This window comes from Micromys minutus (genome assembly GCF_963924665.1).
Source record: "Micromys minutus genome assembly, chromosome: 5".
NCBI lineage: Eukaryota > Metazoa > Chordata > Mammalia > Rodentia > Muridae > Micromys > Micromys minutus.
Genome location: NC_137974.1, coordinates 58,642,054 through 58,657,520, shown reverse-complemented (window position 1 = coordinate 58,657,520; position 15,467 = coordinate 58,642,054).

Below are 15,467 nucleotides of genomic sequence, written 5' to 3'. Positions count from 1 at the left end.
TTCATGGGGCCTGTGCCCTGTGCCAGGCATCACAGTGCTCTTAGGAATGTTTTTTCCATGTTTGTTGAATAACTAAAGGATAATGTTAGCTGTCTCCCACACCAGTGTTAGGTTCTCTCTGTCTCTCCAAGCCCCATTCCTTCTCTCTGTAAATCCTGGGCCATGGAAGCACATTAGGTGCTGGGTAAGCAGCTCTGTTCAGTGGTCCCTGCAGTAGTGATGTGGGATTTAGTCCTACTCAGGGGCCTCTCATTTGGTCCTTGTTTCCCCTGCTCCATCTCTAGGATTTCTGTCTTGAGTTTCCAGCATAAGCCCTCAAGAGCTCACAGGCAGCCCTGTGGCCAGGAGTGTCCTTTCTTGTCTGCAGAGGTGACTGATCGTCTTATGGAGTCCTGCTCAGATTTCTCATCAATGAAGTTCCGATCAACAGACACAAAATCCAGGCTTGGTGTCTTAAATGGCCCCTCAGGACCTGCCCTGTCTCCTTCCACACTGCTCTGCACTGGGGAGGCAGAGCAGGAGCACGGAGGACAAGAGAGAGAATGTCTGGCACTGGCTTCTTTTCCCATTCAGACCTGCCACATCCCTTTATAGACACATGTCTTCATTGCCCAGGGTCATGCACTACCCACGCCAGCCCACACCTTTCAAAGCAATCCCTTCGGGTCTCACCTGTTGCCTGCTCTACTCTTGGCCTTATTCAAACATTCATTATGAGCTTCTGAAGACACTCCTGGGAGGGGATCTCCAGCCCCTTGAACATTCTATTCTGCAGTGGTGTTAAAAGATGACCAGAGCTGGGGAGAGAAGTCAGTTAGCCAGGTGACAGGGTTAAACGGGAATACCCTCGGTCCCAGCCGAAGCCACAGATGTGACAGTGAGTAGACTGTACTGAGACCTGCCTGCAGTTTGTGGTTCATAGCAGTGATGGTAAGCTGGCAGAGGCAGGCCTGTGGGCTGCTGGAGGGCTGCAGCTTTAACCCATCACGGCCCGGCTTTATGCTAATGGCTCCTTGTCCCAGTACTTAAGACAATGGTCCTAGTAGTGTCTGCACTCATATGTACACACACACACACACACACACACACACACACACATGCACTCATGTAAAGACAGATACATGACTCAGTGGTTAAGAGTACCGACTGCTCTTCCAGAGGTCCCGAGTTCAATTCCCAGCAACCACATGGTGGCTCACAACCATCTGTAATGGGATCTGATGCCCTCTTCTGGTGTGTCTGAAGACAGCTGCAGTATACTTACATATATAAAATAAAAATAAATTAAAAAAAAAACAAGACAGACAGATAGGTCTGGGGTGGCACACACCTGTGAATCTCAACCATCTGGAGATGGAGGCAAGAGGACCAGGAGTTGAAGGTTATTGTCAGTCACATAGGATGTTCAAGAACAGCTTGGACCATGGGGAGACCTTATCCCATGGGGGGAAGAAGGGGTGGGAATAGGTATTTAGCAGTTTAAGGAAACTTGACACTGAGGAGTTATGCTAAGCATCCAAACACTGAAGGCTAGTGGAGAGCTGAGTCTTTATGTGGAGTCACTTCATAGGGTAGACGACCTTGAAGGACAGCTCAGGAACAGAGCTGGGGTAGGGCAGGCCTATAGGGGAAGTATGAGTATGGCCAGCTCAGTGAGTGACAAGGGTCTGGACAGGTTGCCGCTGCCATCTCTGCTGTAATCTGTGGAGAGCTCTGGGCTGCCCGCTGTGGTCTCCAAATCAAGCACATCCTTATGCCTGTCCATATTCCATCCTTCAGCCCAGGGGTTGTTTGTGTCTCCAAAATTGGGCAGGACTTCAAGAATGGCAGGAGGTGGGCTGTGGAGACAACTCTGTGGTAAGGGCGCTGGCAGCCCTTGCAGAAAACAGGTTTGATACCCAGCACTGGCATGGGGATTCACAACCATCTGCAACTCCAGTTCCTGGGATTTATCATACAAATCTCATTTAAAAAATATTAAAAAGACCCAGGCATGGTGGAAGCACGCCTTTGGCCCCAGCTCTCAGGAAGCAGAGGCAGGCAGATCTTTGTGAGTTCGAGGCCAGCCTGGTCTATAGAGCAAGTTCAAAGACAACCAAGGAGGGCTGCACAGAGAAACCCAGTCTCAAAATAAGCAGACAGACAAACAAACAAACAAATAAATAAATACTGGGGTAGGAGTAGGTAAGAATCCACCCTAGGTCTTGCCTGGGGTTAGGGACAGACTTCCCACGGAGTCCAGCATCCTGGGAGTGGAGATGGAGAAAGGGAGTTATATCTGATATTGGTTTGAGAATGTTCAGAGGTAGTAAGATTTGCTGGGCTGAGGCCTGGGAGATATGACAGAGATTTCAGCAGTGCCTGAGAAAGGGAAGGAGAGAGGCACAGTGACCGTGAACCAAGAGCAGGCAGAAGGAAGCCGGATGAGCATCAGGACAGACCCGTGGGGAAGGAGGAGAGGGCGTGAGGAAGTGGAGAGGTGGAGGTTCAAGGTGAGACTCTAAGGGGAAGTGGGCAGGAGCTGAAGAGGCAGCTTAAAGGTTAAGGGCATTGATTGCTCTTCCAGATGACCTGGGTCCAATTCCCAGTATCTACACGGCAGCTCACAACTGTGTGTAACTCCAGTTTCAGGGGATCACACCCTCACACATGTGGACATATGTGCAGGCAAAACACACATAATAAAAATAAACAAATCGTAAAAAAAAAAAAAAAAAAAAAAAAAAGGAAGTGAGCTGCCTCGCTCCTCCTGCAGAGGGACAGAGAAGGGACCACAGAGGTCACAGGTGAAAGTGCTGGGGTCCGGGCTTCCTGAGGTATTGTGGGAAGAAAATGGGGTCAGGGATGGTTTCCACAGCGGTCTAAGAAGGGCTGAGGTGAGAAGGGAGACTCAAGGGTTTATCTGACTCAGACTGGGGATGCTTTACAATTACTATCATAGTTATTGTTACCGTGTGTGCCATGGTGCATGAGTGGAGGTCAGGGGGAATCTTTCCAGATTCAATTCTCCCCTCCCACTGGGAGGAGCTATCAAACCAAAGTTCACAGGCTTGCATGGCAAGTCCTTTAAGGGGCTGAGCTACCTTGACAGCTCAGGAGGATGCTTTGATGAGGACCACAAACTTCCTGATGCTGTCCTTGGACTCTGTATCACTGTTATCTCTGTTGGTTGATAGTGGTTCTCTTTCCTCTGAGACCCTGGTTTGGCCGGAAGGTTACGGCCGCAGTCTTTCCTCCCTTGGGTCTCCCATAAACATTTACCCCACTCACATCCTTCTCAAGGCCGGCTCTGGCCCGATCACTGGGATTTGCCCTGGGCTACAGACATCAAAGTCAAAGCTCTGGAGGTGCATCGGCACATATAAGAAGCTAGGCTGAGACGTGGCAGGGCTGGGCTGCTTAGCTCTCTGCGGAGTGGCCATAGGGCAGCAGAGGGAGAAGCTGTAGGAAGGGGGGTATGGTGGAGTTTGGTGGAGGAAGACACAGCAGAGGTGGAGATGCAGGGGAATATGAGAAGGCTGCTCTTTTCCGAGTTGGGGAGGCAGGTGGGCTGATGGGGGTCATTGGGGGAGGGGTTGAGAGGTATGGGGGGGCTTGTCAGGGAGTTCAGAATGTGTGCTGGCTGTCTTAGTTAGGGTTTCTATTGTGTGAAGAGATGCCATGACCACAACAACTCTTATAAAGGGCAACATTTAATTGGCGCTGGCTTACAGTTTCAGAGGTTCAGTCTATTATCATCATGGCAGGAAGCATGGTAGCCTGCAGGAGCTGAGAGTTCTGCGGATCCGGATCCGCAAGACAACAGGAGACTGACTTGAGCATAGAAGACCTTAACCCCACCCCCAGTGACACACCTCCTCCAGCAAGACCACACCCACTCCAATAAAGCCACACCTCCTAATAGTGCCACGCCCTATGGCCAATTAGTCAATGAGGGCCATTCTTAGTCAAACCACCACACTGGGTATGTCTCTAATCCCAGAGCACTGGAGGCTGAGGCAGGAGGATTGAAAGAAAACTTGAGGCCAAACTGGACTACACTGTAAACCCAAGGCTAGTCTGGGCTACATGGCAGGACCTTATCTTAAAAACAAAAAGCAAGGGGCTGGAAAGATGGCTCAGAAGTCAAGAGCACTGGCTACTCTTCCAAAGGATCCAAGTGTGATTCTCAGCAATCCAGCGGCTCACAACTGTCTGTAACTCCAGTTCTAACGGAATCCAGTGCCTCCTTCTGGTTTCCCGTGGGCCTCCCATGCGCAAGTGGTACACAGACAGACATGCGTGTGAGACACCCATGCACATTTAGAGAAGTAGGCATGGGGGAGGAGGAGGATGCAGTACAAGCAGGATGTGGGAGAGATGAGGACCAGCTGCCACAAGGGAAGGAGAGGCGGAGGCAGGCTCCTGTACATTTTCTGTCCACTAGAGGAAGATTTTGTTCAGCTGGACTCTGTGGCCTTGTATGCAGGGACAGAATAGAAAAGGAGGAGGCCAGGGGCATCTTTGGTGTACACTACAATACTCATAGAGTATCCAATGCCTGGGACAAAACCATATCCCAGGCTGGCCTTGAACTCACTGTATGTAGGATGCTCTTGAACAGTCTCCTTGTCTCTACCACTTTTGTGGTGTTCATACCATGCCTGGTTTTTGCGATGCCGGGGCTCTGATTCAGGGTTTTGTGTATTCTAAATGGGCACTCTATCAACTGAGCTACATCTCCAGCCAGGGTTTTCTGGGTCTTAAACATACACCATCGTGGGTGCCACACACGGGTTTGCACTGAATTGCATGCCTGACTCAAAAGAGTAGGGAGTGCATGTCTTTTGGTGTCTTTGGTACTTAGCACAAATGCCCATGTTTGCATCTCCTACTTGAGTGCAAGTATCTTGTTTCTGTCCCACTGTGGGTTCCCCCAGCGCTGGCAGGGTTGCATGTAACCCTGACCAAATATTTTCCCACCAGCCTGGAAATGTGTCATGGGAGAAGGTGTTGCTGCTTCTCTGGCCTCTCTGCTCTTCTTTATGTCTGCCTTTGGTGTACACACACACACACACACACACACAGAGAGAGAGAGAGAGAGACACACACACACACACACAAACACACACATGCACATACGCACACACATCAGCACACACAGTTACAGTGTAGACTCTAACCATCTACCTGTTCATACATGTGGTACTCACACACACCGCTTCAGTCCGAGCTGTTCTTGAAGGTCTTTCCAGGTCCAGGGTGGGCCCTGCAGCCACACACTGCTGTGGCTCAACTAGACCCAGAGCAGTAGTTTGTCTGTTATTGTTCCTTGTCTTTTTTTCTTTTCTACTCCTTTTTAAAAAAATTTATTTGTTTTTGTTGTTTGTTTTTGAGACAAGATTTCTCTGTGAAGTCCTGGCTGCCCTGGAACTTGCTTTGTAGACCAGACTGGCTTCAAACTCAGAGATCTGCCTGCCTCTACCTGCCTCCTTACCGAGTGTTGGGATTAAAGGCATGGGCCATCATCACCTGGCTCTAAATCTTTCTGTCTGGGCTCTTTGTCTCTCTCTTTGTCTCTTTCTTTTCATTTTTTTTAGACAGAGACTCATGTAGTGCAGGCTGCCCTGGAACTCATTATATAGCCGAAGGTGAAACCCTGACCTTTCTGCTCCCACTTCCTAAATGCCAGGGTTACAGTCAAGTGTGTAGGTAAGTACTCTACTCAACTGAGCTGCATCCCTACCTTGATTTGTTTTTGTTTGTTTGTTTTTATGTTTTGTTTTTTTTTTGTTTTGTTTTGTTTTTTGAGATAGGTCTCAGGTAGCCTAGGATGGCCTTGAACTCTTGATTCTCCTGCCTCACCTCCCAAGTGCTGGGATTAGAGATGAGTGTCAGCAACACCTGGCCTCACTGCTCATAATTTTTCAAAGACAAATTTAGGTTCAGATCTTAAGGGGGCTGCAAACTCTGCAAGCTTTGGTCCCTGCCCTTGAGACAGTTGCTTTATAGCACTGGAGTGAAGGTAATGCAGACATCAGCACCAAGTTAGACAGCTCTCTACAGCAGCCCCATGTCATTTCATGCAAACTAAGGCCCCGTGTTAACTGGTTGCCCAAAGGCTTCCCTGGAAGAGCAGAGCTAGGCTTTGGCCCAGGTCTGACCCCCTTGGGTCCCCTCTGTACTGCATGGCAAAGTTGGAGACAGGACTGCCATGCTTTTGCTGTCTCCTTGAGCACGTACCATGGCCTAGCTGGAGCATGAAGGGATGAAAGGCACTACAGGTCTGTCCCTTGGCTCCTACAAAGCCATCAAGAGCTTGAAACCTGGGAAGGTTTATAGGTTCTCTCTGTAGCACTGTTAATACATTCAGAGCACCCGTATGTAATTTTAGGTATGATGTCAGGGGTTGGACTCCCACCCCTAGGCCTCCTGAGGCTCCCAACTGGTAAACAACTGTGAGGGTTTTTGTCAGCCCCAAAGGTTGATGGGAGGAAACAATACACTTAGAGCACACATCACTGCACACAGGAGCCTGCATGGGCCTTGGCGTGTAGCCAGGCTGGTCGGGAGTTCGTGAGCCTCCTGCCTCTACTGTGTTATTGGTGGGACTACAGGAGCACACCGCCAGACCTAGCTTCATTTACAGTACTGAAATAGTCTCTGTGTAGCCCTGGCTGTCCTGGAACTTGTTTTGTAGACCAGGCTGGCTTCAAACTCATAGAGATTCACCTGCTTCTGCCTCCCAAGTGCAGAAAGTAAAAGTGTACATAGCCACTTCCCATCCTAATTTTTTTCATTATATTTCCTAATTCTCTCTCTCTCTCTCCCTCCCTCCCCCCCCCTCTCTCTCTCCCCCAGCCCCGTTTTTAATAGTAAGAATTAGGAGTGAGCTCCGTGGCCATCAGTAAGAGACTAGATAAATAGGTCGGATCCTCTTGTCCCGTGGAATATTACGTGGTAGTTCTGAGAAAGAAAGGTAGAAGTATAAACAGACATAAATCCCAAGACTTTTGGCTGAGGAGAACTAAACATAGAATGAATACATCACTTTCACATTAGTTACATAGAATAAACATATCACTTACACATTTGCATACATTGGATGGACACATCATTTGTACATTAGCTACATAGAATGAATACATCACTTACACGTTAGCTACATAGAATGAGCACATCACTTATGCACTAGGTACACAGAATAAACACATCACTTACACATTAGCTACACAGAATAAATACATCACTTACACATTAGCTACATAGAATGAACACATCACTTATGCACTAGGTACACAGAATAAACACATTACTTACACACTAGCTACATAGAATGAACACATTACTTACACACTAGCTACATAGAATGAACACATCACTTACACACTAGCTACATAGAATGAACACATTACTTACACACTAGCTACATAGAATGAACACATTACTTACACACTAGCTACATAGAATAAACACATCACTTACACACTAGCTACATAGAATGAACACATTACTTACACATTAGCTACATAGAATAAACACATTACTTACATATTAGCTGCACTGAATGAAGCAAAGTAAGTTCAGACAGCAGTGCCACTTAACTCAGAGCTATGAAACACCTGTTCTGTTCACACCAAAAGGACAGTACAGTGGCTCCCAAGCTGCTAGCAGGGTTCCTTAGGGAGAGGAGGGCCTGCTCTGAGGTAAGAGAGTGCTATGAATTGCATTGTGTCTGTTTTTGTGTGGTTCTGGAGACAAGACACAGGGTCTTGCACAGGCTAGACCAGTACTCTGTCAAGCCACATCCCTAGTGCTCTTTAAACATTTTTTAGTTAAAATTTTTTAATGATTTACTTACTTTTTGCCTACATGTATATCTGTGTGGAGGTGCCAAGCCCCCTGGAAGTGGGGCTACAAACAGCTGTGAGCTGCTTTGGGGTGCTGGGAATGGAACCCAGCAGCCAGTGCTCTTAATCACTGAGCCATCTCTCCAGCCCTTATTATTTTAATTTTAAAAGATGGGTTCTCACTATGTAGCCCTTATAGCCTCACTATATAAAACTCACCATATAGATCAATCTGACCTCCAGTGCACAGAGATGTGCCTGCCTCTGCCTCCCCAGTATGGGAGCATACCACATGCTCTAGTAAATCTTGTGGGGGTTTTTGTGTGTTTTTTTGAGACAGGGTCTTACTATGTGGCTCTGACTGTCCTAGAACTCACTCTGTAGACCAGGTTGGCCTTATAGAAATCTGTCTGCCTTTACCTTCTGAGTGCTGGGCTCAAAGAGGTGCACCACTGTTCCTGGCCTCTTGTTTTTCTTTCTTTCTTTGTTCCTTGTTTCTTTGTCTCTTCCTTCCTTCCTTTCTTTCTTTCTTTGTTTCTTTCTTTCCACAAGTCTAGCCTTGAACTCACAGAGATCTGCCTGCCTCTGCCTCTGCTGAAACTAAAGGTGTGAGCCACCACCACCTGGCAAGATGTATTTCTTACCTCTCATGTGTGTGCACCACGGTCATACCTGGTCACCCTAGAGGCAGAAGAGGGCCTCAGGTTTCTTGAAACTTAAACCATAAGCAGCTTAGAGTTTCCATGTGGGTGCTGGGAACTGAACTTGGGTCCTCTGCAAGAGCAGTAAGTGCTCTTAACTGCTGAGCGATCTTTCAGGCCCCTGAGCACTTTAATTTTTTAAGAAGGAGAATATATCCCTGTATTATTTATGAACTTACAACCAATTTAAAATGCAGTGTTTACACGGTGGAGTGTGGGGGGATGTTGAGAGAGAAAGGGGGGGCAGGATTCTGTAGGGAATGGTACAGTGCATCATGGAAGACTGCTTTCCTCCCACACAAGCCTGTGTTCCAGTCCTGACCTTAACAATGACCTGCAGCAACCCCAGGCACGTCCTTTAACTCCGAGCGGATACCCAGTCACTTGTGACGTAGAGATGGCAAGGATGATCTTCAAGGGCCCTGGTGACCAGGCAGGCCAGAGCAAAGATCTAGCTGTCTAATCTACCATACCCAGTTTCTCTTTCAGCCTTTGCTCCTAAAACATTGGGGCTTTCATTGGGCGACAGTTGGGTTAAGGGCTTTGAGACTGAGTCTGGTTCGAGCCAACAACTTCTGCAGGAAACTTAGCTGGGTAAGTCAGAAATGGATGCTGTTGGCAGAAGCCAGGAGCGGACATTGCTTCCATGGTATACAGTGGGATTCAGAGAGTCTATTTAATTTGTCTCCAGACAAAACTGGGAAGCATAGATCCTTGAAGAAGTTGTCTTAACAAGAGCTATGGGGAAATTCAGAAAGCTGGGTTAGCTCTGTAGAAGAGGAAATGGCCAACTGGATTTTGCAGTGGGATAAGCCTCCTTCTGAGACTTGTGGTGTTCACTGGTCCAAACTGCTTTGGTGAGTATTCAACTGCAGGGTAAGCCCAACAGAGAGCAGTAGTGTGTCTTATGTATGTAAGAGGATCTTTACAGAAGCCACAGGGCCAGTGGGTCTGCATCTTCCTAAGTTAAGCCAAGAGGATTTGGGCCAGGTGGTAAGAAGAATGCCAGCAAGGGCCACCCGGGGAGGCCTGCGGACCTTTCAAGAATCATGTAAGTAAAAAAATAGTTGGTCATCCTCTGTAGTTAACAGTAATGAATGTCCAGCAACCCAGGAGTTCTTTGCCCTATTCAAACTGAGCAATGTGTGGGGGTGGGGTGTGAGCATGCTCAGGGTTGGGCTGTTATTTGGTGCTGAGGGGTGCCTGGGTATCTGTTAGAGATCGTGTATAAATGTGAGGTGCCCACCAGAGACTAAATATACTCTCAGCAATATAACTAAACCTTAAAATAAGAGGAGGGACAGTAATAACCATAAATGTCCTCTCTTAGTTTCTTCTCCTATTGATATGATAAAATAATCAGACAAAAGCAATTTAATAAAGAAAAAAAAAAACTTATTTTAGCTCCCTGTGCAAGGCTCACACAGTAAAGAAGCTGAGGGCGATGAATGTGAGCTGCGGCTCGGCTCACTTCCTTACATTATACACGCCATACTCCTCTGCCTAGGGGATGATTCCGCCCATAGTGGAGATGGGTCTGCCTGCTACAGTTAACTTAATCAACAGGCCCATCTCCCAGGTGGTTCTAGTTCTTGTCCAGTAGAGAACAAGTACCACCACAAACACTAAGAATGAGGAACAGGTGTAATAGCCCATGCTTTTAGTCCAGCAGCACCAAGGAGGCTGAGACACAGGCCAAGGCAGGTCAATCTCTGTGAGTTTATGTCCAGCCTGGTCTGCGTAGTGAGTTTCAGGCTAGTCAGGGCTACATAGTGAAACCCTATCTTTACAAAGGACTAAGAAATTTTAAATATGCATGCACTTGGCTTATAGGAACATATATGTGGTTGTTGTGGGTAGGGGTGAGGAATTGGGATAAAATAAGGATGAATGAACTGGGGTGGGAACCTCAGTCCCCTCCTGGGTGGGAGGGGAGGGCGAGCCGATAGTCAAATTTCTGTGCACATTGCGCCCTCTATTGGACAAGAGGGCTACCAGCAAGCGGGTCCTGGAACTGAAGTGGGACCTTGGCACCTAGAATGCCCCTAGTAGCTGTGTGTCTTCCCCCAGCACCCCCCACCCCTGCCCCATCCTGTTATCCCAGTAGAGATGCAGAGTGAGAGCCAGAGAGCCAGAACCGGCTGCAGGGGTCTACTGGGAACAGGGCAGTCTGGGAGGGTCCGTAGGCTGGCCTGATCCCAGCCTATCCCAGCTGAAGCCCACTTTGGCTTCTGACACAGGCTCCGAGGGGCAGAAGCTGGAACTCAGATACCGCATCTCCACATGCAGCTCTGGATTCTGGCCCTCACATCTCCCGGCTCCCACCAGTCAGTATATGTTCTCTGCTGATCTTCGCTTACAAGGGATAGTCCTGCTGACTCCTCATGCTTTCCCTCCCTCTCGGTTTCCCCCTAGTTCTTCAGGCCTGGTTCTTGTTGGCTCCTATACAAATGAGACTTCCCTGAAAAGTAACACCGCCCCCCCCCCCCCGCTCCTCTCATTGTATCAGTTGTTAGGGCTGAGGATTCCATGCCATCAGCAAAGGACTTATTCAGCATGTACGAAGCTCTGGGTTCCATCGTCAGCACTACATAAACCAGATGTGGGTGCACACCTGGAATTCCAGCACCCAGGAGAGATGGAGGCAGAGAGATGACAAGTTCAGGGTCATCCTTGGCTATCTTAGCAAGACTGAGGCCAGCCTAAGATGTATGAAGATGCTAGGCCCCGAAATAACTAATGGGGTCAGGGAGATGGCTCAGTGGGTGTCTTAGGGTTTTATTGCTGTAAAGAGACACGATGACGGAGGCAACTCATATAAAGGCTGGCTTTTAAGTGGGGCTGGCTTACAGTTTCAGAGGTTTAGTCCATTATTGTCATGACATGGCAGGGTCCAGGCAGCCATGGTGCTGAAGGGGCTGGAGGTCTATATCTTGGTCAGAAGGTGGCCAGGAGGAGACTGTCTCAAATTAGGTGGAGCTTGAGCATTAGGAGACCTCAAGGCCCACCCACACAGCTACTCCAACAAGGCCACTCCCATTCAAGGCCAAGCACTCCAACACAGGAGTCCTGGCGGCAAACCTATTCACACCACCACAGTGGGTAAAGGTGCCAAGGCTGATGACTTGAGTTCAATCCTCTGCCATCCATGTGGTAGAAGGTGAGAACGGATTCCCAGAAGGTCCCTCAGGCCTCTATATGAATGCAATGGCACGCATTCCCCAATACCTATACACAGATAGAGAAAAGCAGTTGTTATGGGTAGCTTCACTGGTTTATTTCATGTTGGAGCAGCCAGCTCCGCTCTTGATTTGTACGTGGAGTGACAAAAACCCGTCCTGTGGGTTTTGTTTGTTTGTTTGCTTGTTTTTCAATAAACCTGGAAGACTCTTGGTTTGGTCACTGGGGTGACTTGATACCTGCATCATTGTATCATACATGGTTTGCTGAGCCTCGTTTTCCCTTCCCGCTAATTGGGATAAAGCCCACATTGCATACCTGAATCCCTACCATAACCTGCAGGGCCAGCCTAGTCTCTTTCTCCATTCCTCTAGCCTCATGGCTTCCTGACATCTCCCAACTTCTTGGCTTTTAGACTGCTCTTTTCTACTTGAGATCCTCCAGTTCTTTTTCAGGGTCACTTCTGAGAGGCCCTCTGCCCACTCTAAATCTAACGGGTTCTACTTGGTCCCTTGTTCTGTTTAATATCCTCTAGGACTTATTCTCAAGGCAACTGGTCTACCTTTTAGCTCGGTTGCTGCTCACAAAGCAGGGAGGGGCTCTTGGTGTAAAGGGATTTGGTGTCAGGGCTGATCTTTCTGTCATGGGTTGGCCTGTTTCTATAAGCTCCATTGTACAGGTGCTTCTGTCTCCCAGTTTGTTTATATTCTTGGCATTAAGCCCTGGGCCTGGCCCATAGCAGCCTTGAAGCCTCCATCCTGTGTGTGAACCCATATGAACCCATGTTGAGAATCAGCCTCAGTCACCTTTGTTCTTTGAGGCAGGCTTTCTCAATCAAACTCAGAGCTCTCTGATATGGCTTGTCTTTCTAGACAGCTCTGGGGATCAATTCCCTTCTCCTGTCTCCCTGGACTGGGATTACACAGGCTGCCAAGCTCATTGGTCCTTTACATGGGTTTCCAGGAGATTCAAACTCTGGTCCTCATGTTTATGTAACAGACTTTAACCACTGAGTCACCTATCCTCAGCCTCATGAAGACAGGATTTTTAAGAAAAGATTCATTTATTTATTATATATAAGTATACTCTTCAGACATACCAGAAGAGGGTAACAGATCCCCATTATAGATGGTTGTGAGCCACCATGTGGTTGCTGGGATTTGAACCCAGGACCTCTGGAAGAGCAGTCAGTGCTCTTAACCACTGAGTCATCTCTTCAACCATAAGACAAGATTTTAAGGGGAGCCTGAGGCCTCAGTCATGCTTCCAACATCCCCTGATCTAAAATGATCTTGCTAAACCCCAGAGACTGGGAAGGGCTAGGAGGGCACAGTGGAATCCACAGTTTCTTGCAGGGGCTATGTTTTAGCTTGGGTTTTACCGCTGTGAGCAGATATCATGACCAAGAACATGACCATGTTCTTATAAAAACAACATTTAATTAGGGCTGAATTACAGGTTGGGTCCATTATCACCAAGGCAGGAGTATGGCGGTGTCCCAGCAGACATGGTGCAGCAGGAGCTGAGAGTTCTACATCTTCATCCAAAGGCAATCAGGAAAAGACTGGTTTACAGGCATCTAGGACTAGGGTCTTACAACTCATACCTATAGTGACACGCTCTCAGGAAACACTTCCCGTATTTCTCTTCAGTGATGCTGGTATCTTCACTAATTTCTTAGCTCCAGTTAACCAGCATCAATTGTCCCAGTAGTCTCCTTCTCCTCTTGATTATAAAACCAGAGATGCATGGCCAAAGTTGCCAAGTTCTGCTGCTTGCTGGAACTGAAACATGGTCCCCTTGTTCTATTATATTATTACCAGCTTTCATAGAATGAATTTATTCCATGCCTAAGCTTGGTTATTCTGGAGCTTGCTCTGTAGAGTAACTTTGAACTCAGAATTTACATGCCTGTCTCCTAAGTGCTAAGATGAAAGGTGTGGTCTAGAGATACTAAGAGCAACAAGCCAGTCATATAATTTTTCCCCACCAACATTATAGAAATGTTTGTATACCGGGTCACCTAATTCATTGCCAGTTACAATTGATGGATCAAGATAATCAAAGGCATTAGCTTCTTTAAGTTTGCAATATAGTTTCCACCACAGGCCTTCAATATTTTCCAAGCTCCCAGGAGGGAGAAGTATCTGGAGAGGTTTTGGTAGTTGAAACTGCTGGTGAATTAGAAGGTGCTAGCAAATTATTAAGCCAATTTCAGATTCTTAGAAGAATCGTCCTTATACATCTGATCCTCCAGAACCCTACTTCTGGTACCAACTTCTGTAGTAGTCAGGGTTCTCTAGAGTCACGGAATTTATGGACTGTCTTTATATGTTAAGGAAATTTATTGTGAGAACTTACAGTCTGCAGTTCAACTAAACCAACTCCGAGCAGCTGTGGATGGAAGTTCAAGAATCTAGTAGTTGCTCAGTCCCATGAGGCTAGTTGTTTGAGCTGGTCTTCTGTAGAAGTTCCAACAAATGAGCTGGCGAGTAAGTGCAAGCAGGTGAAGAAGAGCAAATCTTCCTTCTTCCATGTCTTTATGTAGGTCTCCAGCAGAAGGTGTGGCCCAGATTAAAGGTGACACTGCTATTCCTGCCTGGAACTGGCTTTCTCCCAGGCTTACCTTGAACTCAGAGTCTCCTGGGATTAAAGGCGTGTACTACCTTGCCTGGGCCTAAAGTTTTCATGGCCACCATGCCTCAAGATCTCCATGCCAAGATTCAGGTCAGAAACTTGTGTCTTCCAGCCTCAAGATCTGGATTACAGGTGAGTCCTCCAATTCTGGATTGTAGTTCATTCCAGGTACAGTCAAGTTGACAACCAGGAAGAGCCATTACAGGCTCCATGGGCTGGAGGGATGCAGGCTGAGCGGGCTCCACAATCTAGTGAAGCCTCAGGGGTGTGGAGAGAAGTGGGCAGGGATTAGACCTGAGCCCTTGTGCTTGCACAGCCCTGAGCCGTCGTCTCAGCCCTTGGGAAACTGATTTTTCAGTTCCCTACTGAAGAGGACCCTTGGACTTGACACCAGCTCCAAGCTTGATCTGAATTCCATGGTAGAAGAAGGGAACCAACTCCTGCAAGCTGTGCTCTGACCCCCTTCACATGCAGAGTGTGGTGCTGGTGTGTGTGCGTGTGTTTCAGGGCTAGAAGTATGGTTTTTACACCCACTCAGCATTGATGTGATCCAGCCCTCATGATTGTAAGCAAGTTCTTTACCCATTGAACCATGAGCCATAAACACACACAAACACACTCTCACACTCACACAACACACACACACACACACACACACACACACACACACACAACTTGTGGTCTTCGATTAACACTAAGACTTCAAGTGCTAGGTAGGCCCAGGATCACTAACCCAAAACCTAGCCCCCCCCTTTTGCTATTTATTTATTTATTATCAAAACAGGGTCTCACTATATAACTCTGTCTGTCCTGGAACTCACTCTGTAGACCAGGCTGGCCTCCAACTCACAGAAATCTGTCCCTTCTGCCTCCTGAGTGCTGGGATTAAAGGTGTATGCCAGCACACCTGGCATTTTTTAGCTTTTTGCCTTGAGACAGCATCTTAGATAAGTTTCCAAAGCTGTTCTTGAACTTCTGAATTTCTTGTCTCAGTTTCCTGAGAAGCTGGGATTATAGGCCTTCCCCATCAGACTTGACTAAAATTATCACTATTTGAATATATATATGCATATATTCCTTAGGGAGACCTGTTAGCATTCTTCATTGATATGTTGGGCTG